Source organism: Lynx rufus, unplaced genomic scaffold, assembly GCF_022079265.1.
Source record: "Lynx rufus isolate CCGP_SWC_20201006 ecotype Redwood Valley unplaced genomic scaffold, mLynRuf1.p SCAF_12, whole genome shotgun sequence".
NCBI classification, from domain to species: domain Eukaryota; kingdom Metazoa; phylum Chordata; class Mammalia; order Carnivora; family Felidae; genus Lynx; species Lynx rufus.
The window spans coordinates 23,843,511-23,858,965 of record NW_025814826.1 but is presented as its reverse complement, the minus strand read 5'-3'; the positions used below and the strand labels follow the sequence as shown (position 1 = coordinate 23,858,965).

Here is a 15,455-nt window from a genome sequence, read left to right as displayed (position 1 = left end):
GGCCTCACCTGCTTGGAAAGGATGACAGAGAAAAAGTCAGGATGGGTGTTTTGATTAAACCATTTCGAATGGTAATTGCCATGGATGTTTCCATTTATGGTTAATATTTGCTTTTAAATGAATATTTTAAGAAACCATTATCATAGGAAAACACATACACACACACACACAGTCTCAGAAAACAATAATTAGCTGTGGTTTTTAACTTCCCAAGGATACACTCATATATCTTCATATTCTGAAAAATGACATCCTAAGAACCATTTATAAGTGAATATATTGAGAGTTGCCAATAAAGATAACTTTTGAAATGTAAACTCTGATTTGAACAGTACATTTCAAATGACACAAATCACATGAGTAAATAGAAAATTAGGGCTATGTATCTGGGCTGTAATGTTAATATACATTGTATTATGTGTGTGACTTAAAATTCTGTATTTAGGTAAGAAGTATCAGATGCTTTTGAATTAAACAAAGAATGTATCACTGATAAAAAAAAAAATAGCCAGTCATTAAGTGGCTATCATAACCTTCAAAGAAGATTTAAGGCAACACAAACAACCTTTCCAAGTAAATATTCTAGAGTCAGCTCTAGACGGCTTCAACTCTGCACCACTAATGACACTTGTGACCCACAGAATTCCCAGATGGATTTAGCCTGTCTGCACTGAACTTTTAAAACAAGTTAGAAAAAGGCAAGCTCTCTGTTCTTCTGGTGCCATGTGTATATATTCTGGCTATTTCAGGATACAAGGTAATGGGAAAAAAGCACCTTTTGTTTCATTTTTCACCGTAATGAGGAACACCATTTGACATGTGCACCAATTCCACTAGATAAGACAAGAGCAATAAAATGCAGCGCTGAAACATGCAGAAAATAATGTTAACTAAGATTCTACTAGGCACTGGATAGTTGTTTTATGATATTTTAAAACTCGGTTTTAACTGACTATGCCTGAGTCCAAACTCTGGAGCAGAAACAACTATGAATTCTCACTGATCAACAAAAGTTCCAAGAGATCGGGAACACCACAGCGTGGATGTATATGGCGCAAGACACAGATGTTTATGGGGGAAGAAACTAACCTGTTTGTAAATTTCCACCGTATCCATTTGAAAGACTGCCAGAGCTGTGTACCTGTAGATTATACCTTCAGTACTGATCAATGACAGCTCTGACAACGATAAAAAAAGTCCAGCTGTTTGCATTTCGCAGTTATGGTGGTAAACAGGGGATGGCAAATGTATTAAATCATTTTTCTTAGCAAGGAGTCAATTCTATTCAAATCAAGTAAAGATACCGTTTCATACCTGATGTTTGAAACTTAAGAAATACAGGTTAGACAATTTCTTTTAAAAATTGTTAAGTAACCACAAACATACTTTAAACAGAATACCTACGATTAAAAATAGCAGAAAGTTAACCAAATGAGCAATATAAGAGAAGCTTTCTTTTAAAAAAAAGGAAAACGCCAGGACATGCAAAAATCCAAACACATAAACAAGACTACCCAAATAAAACAAAACCTGTCGACTCTGACAACAAATCAATTGAGTGAAGAAATTTAATTACTAGAGGATAATATAAGCTAGCAGTGTAGAAAGATAAACAAAGATAAGTCTAAAAATGTAAACAATGGTAGTGATCCAATGAACGTAAAGAACGGAAGGGAGAAATTATGAAATTAAGCAAAAATAGTGCTTTCCACTGATAAAGGTTTTGATCTATTAAGGAGTCATGAGTTATTAGCCTTTTTGTTTCAAATAAGTTACCAAAATATGTCAAGCCATAACTGGTAGAAATGAATCACTGATAGAAATATTATGGGAGAACCTTATCACACCTCCATTAGACTAATCCCAAGCTCTGCATTTATGAACTGTGTGACCCACAAAGGTTATTAAAACACGGTTGTCAAGGAACCAGGAGGGAAGAGTCCGCAGGTCCAAGGCAGCCAGCAGAGATCAGCAGCCACTGGAGTAGCACAGGTGCCAGAACCAGGTTGGCAGACGAGAACAGGGCCTCGGCAGAAAGATGGGTCTTCGGGGGGAGAAGGGTTTATGAACCTTTTTACATATCTGACTGTATTTTGTGGTCTTACCTTACTTACCTTACTACACTTGACTCAGGTTAACCTCTTTTTATCTCAGTCCATTTTCCCCCTCCAATTTCTGACATTACTATCCCATTTTGAAAAATGAGTTCGTTTTTAAAATTTCATAACCTACAGAACTTGAGTCTGTAGGTAGAGAAAGAAAATAATAACAAATCTGAACGAGTACGGTGTCTTTCTCCCCGCCCCCATCCCCTCCTCCCACCTGGGTTTTCATGGCAAAATGAACCTCCTTTAGTCCCTATGCCAATTAGGGGCTGTTTAACCATCCTTGTGTCCCTTCTCCAGTTAACCCACCATCTAAACGCTAGCCGAATGCAACCTGCCCTACTTAAGCTACTTCAATTTAGTCTCGCTGGCTGCTTCCTCCAAAACGTGTTTTCCGTATGAGTTGATCCCACATTTCCTCATCCCTTCTAAGCAGCATACTGGTTTAAACAGTTGGTCCTGATGGTGAGTAGTATATGCTTCAGTGGTGGTATATGCTCTTTCATGGGGATACCAAATATTTTTCTTGACTCTAATGTGTTCTGGAGCCTTGCTATTCAAGGTGTGGCCTGTGCACCAGCCGCACGAGCATCTCCTGGGAGCTCGCTAGAAACGCAGAATCTCTTACCCCACCTTAAACCCACTGAATCAGAATCTGCATCTTAACAAGATTGCCCAGTGATTCGCGTGCACATGACAGTCTGAGAAGCGCTGGTCTAGTGACTATTTTCTGCTAATAACATTGGATACGTCATTCAATACCGTGTCCAGCCAACCCTACTCCACTTTCACAATGTACATTGGCTTAATAAAGTCTCTGATAAAACTGTATTGAATAAGCCAATTTTCTTTTTGCTTCAGTCTTTTTGAAACCTATTCTTCCATGGATTCCCCCTGTCACACGATAACTATTAACATCCTTCAGAATTCACATCTATGGAGCATTTTGGGAAATGCTGGACTAATGAACATAATATGATGAATGAGAGCAAATCACCAATTAGGCACATCTTTGGATTTCAGTTTCCTCACCCATTTGATGTGGACAACACTGTGACCTTTAATTAATTAATCAAAGGGTGGTTTTGGAGGAAAAAGTGAAATAGATGTGAAAGCCCTGTGGAAAATATGAGTGTTGAGAGAAATTCCATTCATTCATTTATTCACTTAACAAGTATTTATGCGTGTCTACTCCTTCCTAGGTCCGTGCTGGGGAAATGGGGGCTGCAGCAATGAGAAAAGCGGACACGGTTCCTACTTTCATGGAGCCAAAGATCAGTTCACGTGAATTAAGGTTTAAGATCTATAGACCACAAAGGTATGCACAAATTCCCCTGAGGTAATCAATTGCTAAATGAATCCCATCAGTGGTATTTCAACTCAGAATTTATTTAATTAGCAGAATGCTTTCTCAAAACCACAAGGGAGTAAAGAGTGCCTACTAAGAATCATAATGATGTTAACATTTATACAGAATTTATGGCATATGGGCAACCCAGCCCCTGATGTGTACTGTTTGACAATTGCCACGGTGTATATACTCTCACAGGACCAATTAATTTCAAGCTACTAATAAGATGTTACTGGATGTGGGGATGGGAGGATTTGGAGAATCAGAAAAGGTATACATTATCAGTCCTTGTGAGCCAGTACAAACCGGCCGCAGCACATCATGACATGGCTCATGCAAAGTAGTTCACATAAAATAAATCGTAACTGGTAAGAAAGCAACTATCATATCCCCCCACTTGACAGATGAGGACACTGAGGCATAGAAATATTACATAATTTCCAGGATGATACTTTCCAGGATCACTAACAAATGGTAAACTGGGATTTGAATCTAGAGACCTATGACACCACAGACCCCACTTTTAGACACTATAGCCCAGTGTTTAACAGAAAGCTCCGGTTAATGTCAGCCAAATCCACCTCATTCATTCATCACTCACTCACTAACTCACCAGGAGCAGTCAATGATGGGGAATACATTTTGGCTGAGATGTTCACAGTAGTTCCACTGGCATGAAAATATTCTATGTCGGACCTAAAATAAACCAACATTTGAATGTGGCTAATGCACTCCTGTGTGATAGAGCCACACTATCAGAGGGTAGCCACTATCAGAGGTATCTTAGTCTTTCCAGATAAAGGAGATTGGCTCAAACTGCTGATCGGGGATGGAGATTATGATAGAAGGTCAGGTGGGCACATGGGTATGTGTGGAGTTTCTATTATCTGAATGGTAAGAATATCTGAATGGTAAAGAATAATATTGCTCTGGATTAAGCCAAGGTTATTCTGGCCAGACCTGAATTGGCTAGGACAGGGTATTAGTTGCCAAGGGCTGCCATAACCAGGTACCACAAACTGGATGGCTCGAACAACAGAAATTTATTGTCTCACAGTTCTGGAGGCTGCAAGTCTGAGATCAAAGTGTCAGCAAGGTCTCTTCTGAGGGTTGAGAGAGAATCTGTTCCATGCCTCTTACCTAGCTTCTGGTGATTTGCTGGAAATCTTTGCATTCTTTGGCTTGTAGAAGCCTGGCCCTGATCTGTGCCTTAATCTTCACCTGGCATTCCCCCGGGGTCCAAATTTCCTCTTTTTATAAGGATGCCAGTCATAGTGGATTGAGGCCCACCTACTGACCTCATCCAAACAGATTATATCTGCAATGACCCTTCTGAGGTACTTGGGGTCAGGACTTGGACATATGGATTGGGGGAGATACAGTAACAGGTCTGTCCACAAGAGCAAAACCTAACTATAAATGAAAGTGTAAAGTTCAAATAACATAAACAAAAAGCTTCTCTGTAAACTAACAAAACCTAGAGGTGAATAGCATGGGGACGATATGGCAACCATGCTTTATAGACTCTTTTGCTCGCCATCCTACCATCCAAGCATGTACCCTGTTTTCAAGGTCCCAAATGTGGGCATCCATGTTCCAGGCTATGGATTAAAGGGAGGGACAGAAAAAAGGACTACACCACATATCTCTCAAAGAAGGTTCCTGGAATCTGTCCACATTTCCCTGCTTATATGCCATTACTTGAACTTAGTAAGACGACTACGCTCTGCCTTCAGAGAGTTTGAAAAATTTAGTTCTTATTCCATTCATCTAGATGAATTGTGGAATTTGCTACTATTTGGAAGAACGGGCCAATAGATGTTGCCGGTTAACCAGCAATCTCTACCACAGATTATAAGGGAAAATTCAAAATTACACCACCTGTTAAGAGAGGGCAGGCTCTGAAAAAGGGAGCTCTTTCTGATGTCAGATACCTCATCTGATGGGGAAGACACGAGTCTTTTTTGAGAGGGGGGAGGTCTGAGTCTTAGAATAGAAACATTCTCTGGGATGATGAGTCTTGGCTAAACAGAAGGGAGAAATTTGCTCAGTCTGGTATTTAAAATGGCACAAGTATCCACAAAAGTTTGCAAGAGGCTACATGTTAAATAGAAAACCAGTTTCAAAGGCAGCACGATGGAAACTAATGACATACGCCAAGCAAGGCCTTCCTTTTCTTTCTGGAGGTCCAAGGGAAAGGGGATAGCAGGGGAAAGCTCCCAGAGAGCAAACACTTATTTCGCAAGCCAAATTACCTAGTTTTATGATACTCCATTTCTCTTTTCACCCATGAATTTACTATCGTTTATTTTTGAACATTTTGCTCCTATTTCAAGTCTGAGCCAGTTGTTGAGTGAAGGGCTTTTGTTCACACTCAGCTCAGAACATTTGAATGATAAAGCGAGCCCATGCCAGGCCAAGACAGGAGAGGTATTTACTCTAATTGCAGATGTGGTCCTGCATGGTCCATCACCCCATCCTTCCCTACTAGAACTTCTACTCGAGCTGACTCTGGAGTGTGTGTGTGTGTGTGTGTGTGTGTTGCACTCACATCACTGTGAGCAGACAGCCTGTTGCACACACTTTCACTCCCAGACTCTCTCCTTATTTCTCCTCTCTGCTCAGTCCCTGAATTCTGTAGCTGCTGGTCCATGCTTAACCAAAAAAAAGAACTAGTTAGTAACGCTCTTCCTGCTCCGACAACCATCAGGAATCCACAACCAGGAAAACAAAGCAAAACAAAGGAATCCATGGACACCTGCAAAAAATCCTGAAAATGTCACATTAGGCTCTCACACTGGCGTGGGAAGGTCTAGCACACCACTGGCTGTTGAACTGATGGATGACATAACAAGAAGGATTTACCTCAGATTCTAGAAGTCGCACCAAATCCAGTCGCAAGTGGCGAGAGCCAGAGCAGCCCTATAAACATTCCAGAACAATGAAGAATACATTCAGGTGTGAAGGTGTGAAGGCAGTCCTAAAAGAGGGTTTGGATGAAAATCCCCATCTTCAGAAAAGCATAACACTGCTGTATCAGGAAACTGTAATAGGAAGGAAAATAGTGAATGAACTGAGTAAGCAGAATGGAGATTTTTGTCTCTGATGCACCTGCTCGCGTTGTGAAATGTCTCTACCGAACTCTGAGTTTACTTCCGTGTCCATATATCCTGAGAGCAGAAGTTACTTAAACCTTCAGATAAGCTTACTTCTGAAAATCCAGGAAGAACAGTCCTAATTTTTATCTCTCATAAAATAGGACTTTAATTTTCTATATTTTAGCTTCACTACTATTAAGGATTACACAAATTGATTACAGTCAATCTTGAGAGAATTATAATTCTTAGTGTTTGAAAACATGGATAATTTAAATTTGAATACTCTGAATACGATATATTCTTTTTATTCTGATTCTAAGTAGTCTAAGTTCAGTATTTTGTTGATTTTGTTATTTAACAAAAGTTCACAAAAGGCAACAGAACAGGAATTTTATATGAACAACTGGAGACATCTGAGGCAAACTGAGGACACCTGAATGAAGTAACTGGAGATATTTGAAACAAAGGCCACTTCTGTATACATCCAGAGATGTAACTACTATAGCTATAAGACAAACATGAAAGCAACTTGGTGTTTGCCTAAATAGCTTAGTTGGTTTTTAGAAAATGTTTCAGAGCCATTAGAACTCGAGTCTTTAATGTAAAGTTCAGACGCTTCTCTTGGGGTTTTATTAAAGTGAAAGTTCAAGCTCATTTGCAAAAGTGGAGAAGTCTTTTCCTCACCATCTCCCTAATTAATTTGTGAGTTATACACTCTCTCTTTCTGCTACAAACTTTCTGCCCAGCAATGGAAGTATCTAGTCCTATGAGATGATGGTCCATGGAAAAGTCCATGGAGCAAGGGCTGATACCAGTGATGGAGGTCTGGGGAAGATGAACAGAGAATAAGGTGAGGTTGAGCCACAGGACGCACCTCAATAGGCAGGATCCACGATTTGTCAGGACGTGGACATCACAGCCGAAGACTAGATGTTCAGGAGAGATGGTTTGCGTGGTCCCCTTTAATCTGAATACAGAGGGCTGGGAGAGGAATTTAAGAAACAATATGAAAAAAATTAATTTATCTGGTTAACACTAGATGGCAGTGAATGATAGCACTTAGTTGGAAATAGGAATCCGGCGTCATTAATAATGACATGGTGGACATGTTTGGACTGTCTTGAGTATTGACATAGAACAACAAAAATCATCTGTTCCACTCTTGCTTTATTTCACTGTTTTTGCTATAATCCATGTGAAATATTAAAGGCATTTCCCTTTATAAAGGGAACTATTAATGTTTTTCCCTTCTCTAAAGGTAACTATAGTTTTTGTTTCGGTCTTCTGCTTTACTGTCAGTTTCTCTATTCATTTTGGTGCTGTGATCTTTCATATTTACATGCCTTAGTGTAAATTTCTCTTTGAAAGCATATATGCATATACATATACTTACGTATATAGGCTCTTTAAAGACAGGGAGCATAGTTCATCCTTCTATTTACTTGGTTATCGTTGTTATCAGTTCTTACTCAAATGCTTTAAATGTCTTGGACTTGGAGGGCCCTTAATAAAATCCTTTAAATATAGATTTCATTAGATTTTGTTTTGCCATATGTGAAGTAAGCCTGTGGTATTTGTTTTCCAATTGTTAGTCTTATTTACTGAAAGTGTATAATATTACTAAGGAAGAAATTGTTATAGTTGTATATCCTCAGGAAGTAGAAATTTAGCGTCTTGGACCATCAGAGCTGAAAGGGGCCTTAATAGTCACGTGGTACAAATTTTCAGATGAAGTCACTAAGGTTCAGAGAAGTTTAGTAACTTGCTAGAGGTCACACAGCCCATCAGTGACGAAGTTAGAAATAGAACCAAGGTATCTTGGCCTGCATAGCTTCTTCAGTACTTTTTATAAGCTCCTAGGCCAAAGGTGCTGAGTGGAAGAAGTAGGTTCTCCAGGCTAAGGTACCAGGTTGGGGGTAATGTCCTGTCTACGGGCATGTCCTTTCAGCTGGCTTCTATGGCCTTGAAGCCCAGCAAGATGGGACAGAAGCCCCACGCAGGCTCTGTAAGCTTCAGTTAGGGGCAGGACAGTCAGATAGGTGTGATATGAAGGACAGGCTCCTTTTAAGCCACTGGAACAATCCCCCTCCAAAGAGTGAGTGTAAGTTCCCGAATGTCGCTGCCTTCAGGAGGAAACAGGTGTCACGGATCCTAAACTTAAAGGAGGCTGGTAGGTTGGGGCTCTATCTGTGAAGCTGCATAGTCTGGGACCACACAGGCGGATGCACAGCTGAGCCCGAAGGCAGGGCAGGGAACCAGCTCCAGTGACCCGCCCACCACAGCGCCTGGACCGTGCGCCACCTCCTGCCTGGTCCCTGCCTCTTGACGCAGACCCAGCCGTCCTTTCTGAAGCCTGATGCCTCCCCTCCTCTGGCCCAGTCCCCGAGGCCCCTTCCCTGGGGTGGCACGGGCAGGAATGCTCCCCACCTGTCAGCGAGGCCAGGCTGTCAGCGCAGGCTCTCCCGCCTCTCGGAGAGAACCTGTGAGAGCACAGAGTCCACAGGACCCCGGCAGGACGGCGGCTGGCCCCGGGGTGCTCTTACCCGCAGCAGTGCACCTTGCGGGAGGCAGGGGCCCTTGAAGCAGGGGACCTGACGTGGTCAGCCCGGCTTTGCTTTCTTCCAGCTCCAGCTCTTCTCAGGCTCCCAGGAAGACACATCTGCTCTTTGACATTGTGGAGCCAAGCTGGTCTGCTGCTCAAGGAGAAAGAACACAAACAAAACAAAACGCCCTCAAACTTCACTAGGCTTGAGAAAGCTGCAAGATTTAAGGGACTGGGGCCTTTGTGGGAATGCCTTTTAACCTCAGATCGCCTGCCAGTAAGTATTAGCCAATGTATTCGTGGGGCAGCTGCTAAGTGTCAGGACTGCGCTGGGCACGGGAGTTACCATGGTGAGCAAGACAGATGTGGTTTCTTCTCGCATGGAGCTTCACCTTTAGAGGAAAAGGCTGACACGGAGGAATAACCCAGTTACAACATCAAATGCTGACACTGCAACTTACAGTGGCGTGCCGAAGCCTGCTGGGGCTGGCGCCCCAGGACACCTGTTCGATATTCAGGAATTTTGTCAGCCGGTTGTTAAACACAGCCGTGACTGAAATCAGCTACGGTGGGAGAACTTAGACTGCTGAAATCGGCAAGTGTCACAAACCAGTCCTTCCCCGAGAGCGCCTGTTAACTTTTCACCTGCACAGCATTGGAGATAAGCGTGTGATCTTGTGGAGGGTTCCACCCTTGCTACTAACCAGGATGTAGTGAGCATTTCCAACTACCAGCTGGGCTGGGGGAGCTGGGAAGGGGGCCAAGGCATCTGACCTCAGGCTAAGAGAGCCACCAGTGGGTGTCCTTTCCTTCTCTACAACAGTAATCTGAGGAGGAAGGATTATTTCCTAGGCCATCTGTGCCAATCGGGCAGCCAGGTAGTGTAGACAGGACACCCACAAGTGGTGCCGCAGAAACATCTGGGTTAGGGAGGTTTGATGAGTTCAAGTAAATGCCCCTGAAGCACTCTCCTAAACTTTAGACACAAACCTTCCACCATCAAGATTTTGCCTGATCTGTATACCTCTTCTTCCATCAATAACTTCATGTTTTCTTTAAATTGGCTTTGTGTAGCCCCAAAAACAAATATTTGAAGGGAAACTTTAGGCACTACCATTAAGGAAAATCAATACTGTTTGTAATAAATAGAAAGTAATCATTAAAAAAATGACCGCAATGAAAACAAAACAATGCTGTTAAATTCCAGCTAAGCTTGAGGTCTGCTCAGAGTCAACTGCAATGCATGTACAAGATAAACTAGTGCCACCTGGCCACATTCTTCTGGCGGTCATGAGAACACTTGAAATCAAAAAGGAAATAACTTGGGGCACCTGGGTGGCTCAGTTGATAAAGCGTCTGACTCTTGATTTTGGCTCAGGTCATGATCTCATGGTTCCCAAGATCGAGCCCCACGTCGGTCTCTATGCTGACAGCTCGAAGCCTGCTTGGGATTCTCCTTCTCTCCCTCTTTCAAAACAAACAAACAAACAAACAAACAGGAAATCACTCCATCAATGTGTGATTTGATATTTTTGAATGTCTTATCGGAACATCACTTAAAATTGTCATCATAGCGATGATGAGGGTGATATATCACAGTGACATTTCCTGAGCACTTCATGTGTGTCAGGTGCTGTTCTAAGTAACTTCCCCTCTTCTATGGTAATTGGATGTTAATGGAACTCTCTCCTTTATTCAGTTTCTGCCAGTTCTGTTGTGATTCTTTGGTCTTTTTCTACTCATAATGCTTCAGCCGATTTAATTTCTCCAGAACCTGAAGCAAACAATTCACTACTATGATAGTTATCTTCCAATGAACACACAATTAATCCTTCTAATTAAATGATAGACATTACTTTAAGACAGGTCTTCATCCTATTACTGCTATGAAAACAGAAAAAAAATATTTCCCCTGAAATTAAAATAAAATTAAGCTTTCTTGACTGATTCATTGATTCAACAGATATTTGTTGAGTACCTATTACAGGGAGCAGCAGGTGAACACAGAGAATGAGCTTCCCTGGCTGATGGCCCAGCCAGAGTCCCTGAAGTCATGGTCTCTCCCAGACTGTGGACAGAGTAAATGATCACATTGATATCAGCAGTTATCTGAAAGAGTTTACGTAAGAGCAGAAGGAAAGCCAGGGGCTGAGAGGTTCATTCATGATTAAGAGACTAGACTTCCAAAAGGGGAAGATAAAAAGAAGTACAGCATGGTGATTAGAGTTAATAATACTGTATCACGTACTTGAATGTTGCTAAGAGAGTAGATCCTAAATGTCCTCATCACAAAAAAAGACATCGGAACTATGTGGAGAGATGGAGAAGACAGCTAAATATTATGGTGGTAATCGTTTTTCAATTTATAAATGTATCAAACCAACACATTGTACACCTTGAACTTAAATACACTTAAATCCCTTGCACAGGCAAAGTCCTAGAAAGATGGTCCATATTGTAACTTCAGTCCTGCTAGCCTTTGCCCTAGCTAGCCTTCTTTGGTTAGTACAAAAGTTTTCCTTTACAATTCACTAAATTGAAAGACTGTTAGTGTGTACTCTATTATTTCATTCTTTCCCTTCTCTCTCTATACAAGCTCATTTCCCCCAGTGTTTTTGATGAAATGGTCTATCTAGATCTCTCCACACCTCTGTCATCTTGCTATGGTTACAGTCCCACTTATTAGTGTGTCCTTTAACAGGCTTGGATGCAGCTGGAGCTTTGTGGCTACCCGCCCCCCCCCACCCCCACATCGAGAGAGGAGAGCGGGTTGTGACATGTCTCATCACTATGGGATACAGGATAAAGACATTAAAAGAAATGTAAGAAGCCAGAACATAATGCCCAGGAAAGTCAACCGTTTACAGGAGGGGAAGCCGAAACAGGCGGAGCTGGGATGACCTCCAGGCCACCTGTGAACAGAAGAAGCCTGTATTTTTCTTCTTTAGTGCATTTTCTTTTCCTATTGAACATCTGGTCCATTTCCTAATGGCAATTTAAATGCAAAATGCGTGTGGTTTTCATTTAGTTTGAAGAATGAGGGATAAGGACATTTTGGTTATCCGAAATGCTACTTGCAGGGAATGCTACCTGCATCTAATGAGTATGATACTAAATGTTCTACAATGTACGGGACAGCTCCCACGCCAAAGGCTTATTCCCCAAATGTCCACAGCCCGAGGTGGATAGACATGGGATTGGAGGAACAATATTCAGGACTCTAGAATCTCAAGTCTATAACACCCTGCAAGAGTTGAAACAGCCACTGAGAAGGGCCACCACTTAACTGTTCTCTAGAATTCCCAGAAGATGTGGTGTATTTATCTCCTGTGACAGTGCATGGACTCATTCATAGATGTAGTTCTAAGATTTTAAGATACTCTTAAAATATGTTCTAGCTACCCACATGGATGCCCCCCTTGATGCTAGATCAATTTCTCATTAAGAGACTTTTGCTAATTCTTAAACTACCTCCTTACTTTGCATTTCTGTAACTCAGCATCACATCTGAAAATAGGCAGATTAGTCAGCACTGCATCTGAAAATAGAAAGATTAGTCAAAACCCCAAAACGAGCACCTTTTTTGATGTTTGCTTCAAAGGCCAAGGGCTCAATCACCAATCGCAGTTGCATTCCGAAAGGCATTACAGCAAGAAGTAGGGCACGAATGCACTTGGAGGCGGTCAGTAAGCCAGGCGGGGGCCCTGACCGTGCTGGTAATGTGACAGCATGAAGGGTGTGCAAAGCTTGGCCTCCTGGTCGCATTGCTCACACTTCAGCCGGTAAGACTGACATTTCTTTCAGTTTAACTCAACAGATACGGTGGAATGAATCGCATTTTGTAAGGTTGGGGCTTCAGAAAACTGTCCTGTTTCTTTATTTTACAGATTGGATCGTTGTCAACTTCATGTTTTTTTCAGATGTGACCCGGTCATCAACAGTGACCAGTAGCAGCAGAGAATGGGGACGGCAAGGTTGTACAGGTTGAGCAGTTGTAGGATTAACATAGAAGGGAAATTTGGGGCGCCTGGGTGGCGCAGTCGGTTAAGCATCCGACTTCAGCCAGGTCACGATCTCGCGGTCCGGGAGTTCGAGCCCCGCGTCAGGCTCTGGGCTGATGGCTCAGAGCCTGGAGCCTGTTTCCGATTCTGTGTCTCCGTCTCTCTCTGCCCCTCCCCCGTTCATGCTCTGTCTCTCTCTGTCCCAAATAAATAAATAAACGTTGGAAAAAAAATTAAAAAAAAAAAACATAGAAGGGAAATTTATACTATAGTGATTATTACTGCATGTTATATACAACTGAGTATTACATATTGTTTATATTTTGATATTAATGTAATAATTATTCTATATGATTATATATGATATCTATTTCTATTACAGGGGAAAGAAATCGCAATGTGTGCACCTGGTCTGGGGAGAAGTATGTAAATAGAGCCATGGAACATCAACATGACGAGGAAAAGGGCGGGGCTAGAGCGAGGACTGAAGGCAGAGTAAACACAGCTTGTCTGAAAAACAGACACGGTCCTCGGTCCTCGTAACTTTGGCTCTCGGGGGTGCAAATGGCGTATATCTGATTCCGCTCTGTGGTAGCAAGATGCTTCTTCACCTTGGATAAACAGGAAATTACAACTAAAGGACGCACAGAGTAACCTGCTGTGTGTCACCTGCACACTGTGGACTGCAGTGCTCTTGGATTTATACATAAATACTTCAGAGCTTTAAATGGCAAAAGGCTAGATCTGTTTACCTCTGCACTGTGTACTTGGGAATTACGAAAGAATTAAGGAAATAATTTACTGTTGTAGTAAAGGCCCTGAGTGCAATATTTATAACATAAAATTCCTTCCCTTAAGAAACGTGGGGAACTCTGTTGCAGGAACTCTTAAAATGACATGCAGAACAGAATGCTCCTTTTGCAGATGAAAAGCTGAGAGCACCCTGTCCTTCCCCAACACTTATAAATATCAAGCAAGCCAAAGAGACCCTTCTCTCAGGCTCCCCGTGCCTGGATACTGTCAGAGATTCACTTTTTGTCTCTCATGAAGAATTTGCCCCTTTCAGAAATGGGCTCGTCAAAAGAGTGCCCTGCACCTCTGTTCTGCACCTTTGTTCGGAGAACCAGCAGGCTTCGTCATTACAGAACGCCTGGGTATTGGCCTTCAGGGCCCTTCACTGAGATGTCAGAGGCAAAAGCTAGAAGTGCTCCCAAAGAGATCCTAAGATTTGCTCAGGGCTGAGCAGATAGGAGGTGACTGGGACAGCACTGGCACCCTGGGCTTCTGACTCTGGGTTCAGGGTTACGCCTGCTTCTCCTAAAATGCTGAAGGTCCCAGACATCCATGCAGCCATGCTTCTAGACCCACAACCATCTGAAGGAAGGGTTCTCTCCAGTCACTCTAATAACTGAAACCCACTGGCATGTGTCAAACATACCTAAGAATGCTTGATCTAAAGGAAAGAATGAAAACCCACCTATCCTCATTTTTTCTAGTCGTTTCAGAGAGATGGCCAAAGTGCCTCAAATGTACCCTTCCGTGCAGCCAGTATCATTTTAGCTTTAGTATTTGAGTACCTTATAGAAAGAAAATAGATCGTTATAAGCACAACTAGCACTAAGATCAACTACAATTCCACTTACTACCCATTTACTCTCAGGGTAAACTTCTGGCTGTCACATTCATGAGATTCAGTTACCACTTCTACAAAAGGGGCGACTCTTGAGTTCCACTCTAAAAGATTCAGCAGTAAGGGGGCACCTGGACAGTTCAGTTGGCTAAGCATCCGACTTCAGCTCAGGTCATCATCTCATGGCTCATGGGTTTGAGTCCCACGTTGGGCTTTGTACTAACAGCTCAGAGCCTGGAGCCAGCTTCAGATTCTGTGTCTCCCCCTCTCTCTGTCCCTCCCCCTCTCACGCTTTCGCTCTCTCTCTCAAAAATAAACAAACATTAAAAACACCAAAAAGAAAAAAGATCCAGCAGTCGGGGGTGTGGCCCAGGAACCAGCATTTTTGGAAAGCTCCTCATGCCATCCCGATGCACAGCCAGACATAGGAACCACTGGTTGATTACAATGATTCCAAGAGAATAAAACAATTATCTCAGAAGAATAAGGGACATATTTGCATTTTTAAAAAATGTTTGCTTACTTTTTAAGAGAGAGAGAGAGAGAAACAGCGTGAGCGGCGGAGGGGCAGAGAGAGAGGGAGACACAGAATCTGAAGCAGGCTCCAGGCTCTGCCGTATCAGCACAGAGCCTGATGTGGGAGCTTGAACCCAAGAACCACAAGATCATGACCTGAGCTGAAGTCAGAGGATAAACTGACTGAGCCAACCAGGTGCCCTGACATATTT

The 15,455-nt window shown here is 42.4% G+C and overlaps 1 long non-coding RNA gene across 1 annotated transcript; it reads right to left on the bottom strand.

Annotated features, from left to right (window-relative positions):
• Positions 1–1,960: 1,960 nt before the first annotated feature.
• Positions 1,961–6,509, bottom strand: LOC124507519 (uncharacterized). The gene is made up of 3 exons (XR_006961032.1): positions 6,322–6,509; positions 4,070–4,152; positions 1,961–2,044 (listed from the first exon to the last, which is right to left on the bottom strand). It is a non-coding gene; the product is annotated as an uncharacterized LOC124507519 (long non-coding RNA).
• Between the last annotated feature and the right edge of the window lie 8,946 nt (positions 6,510–15,455).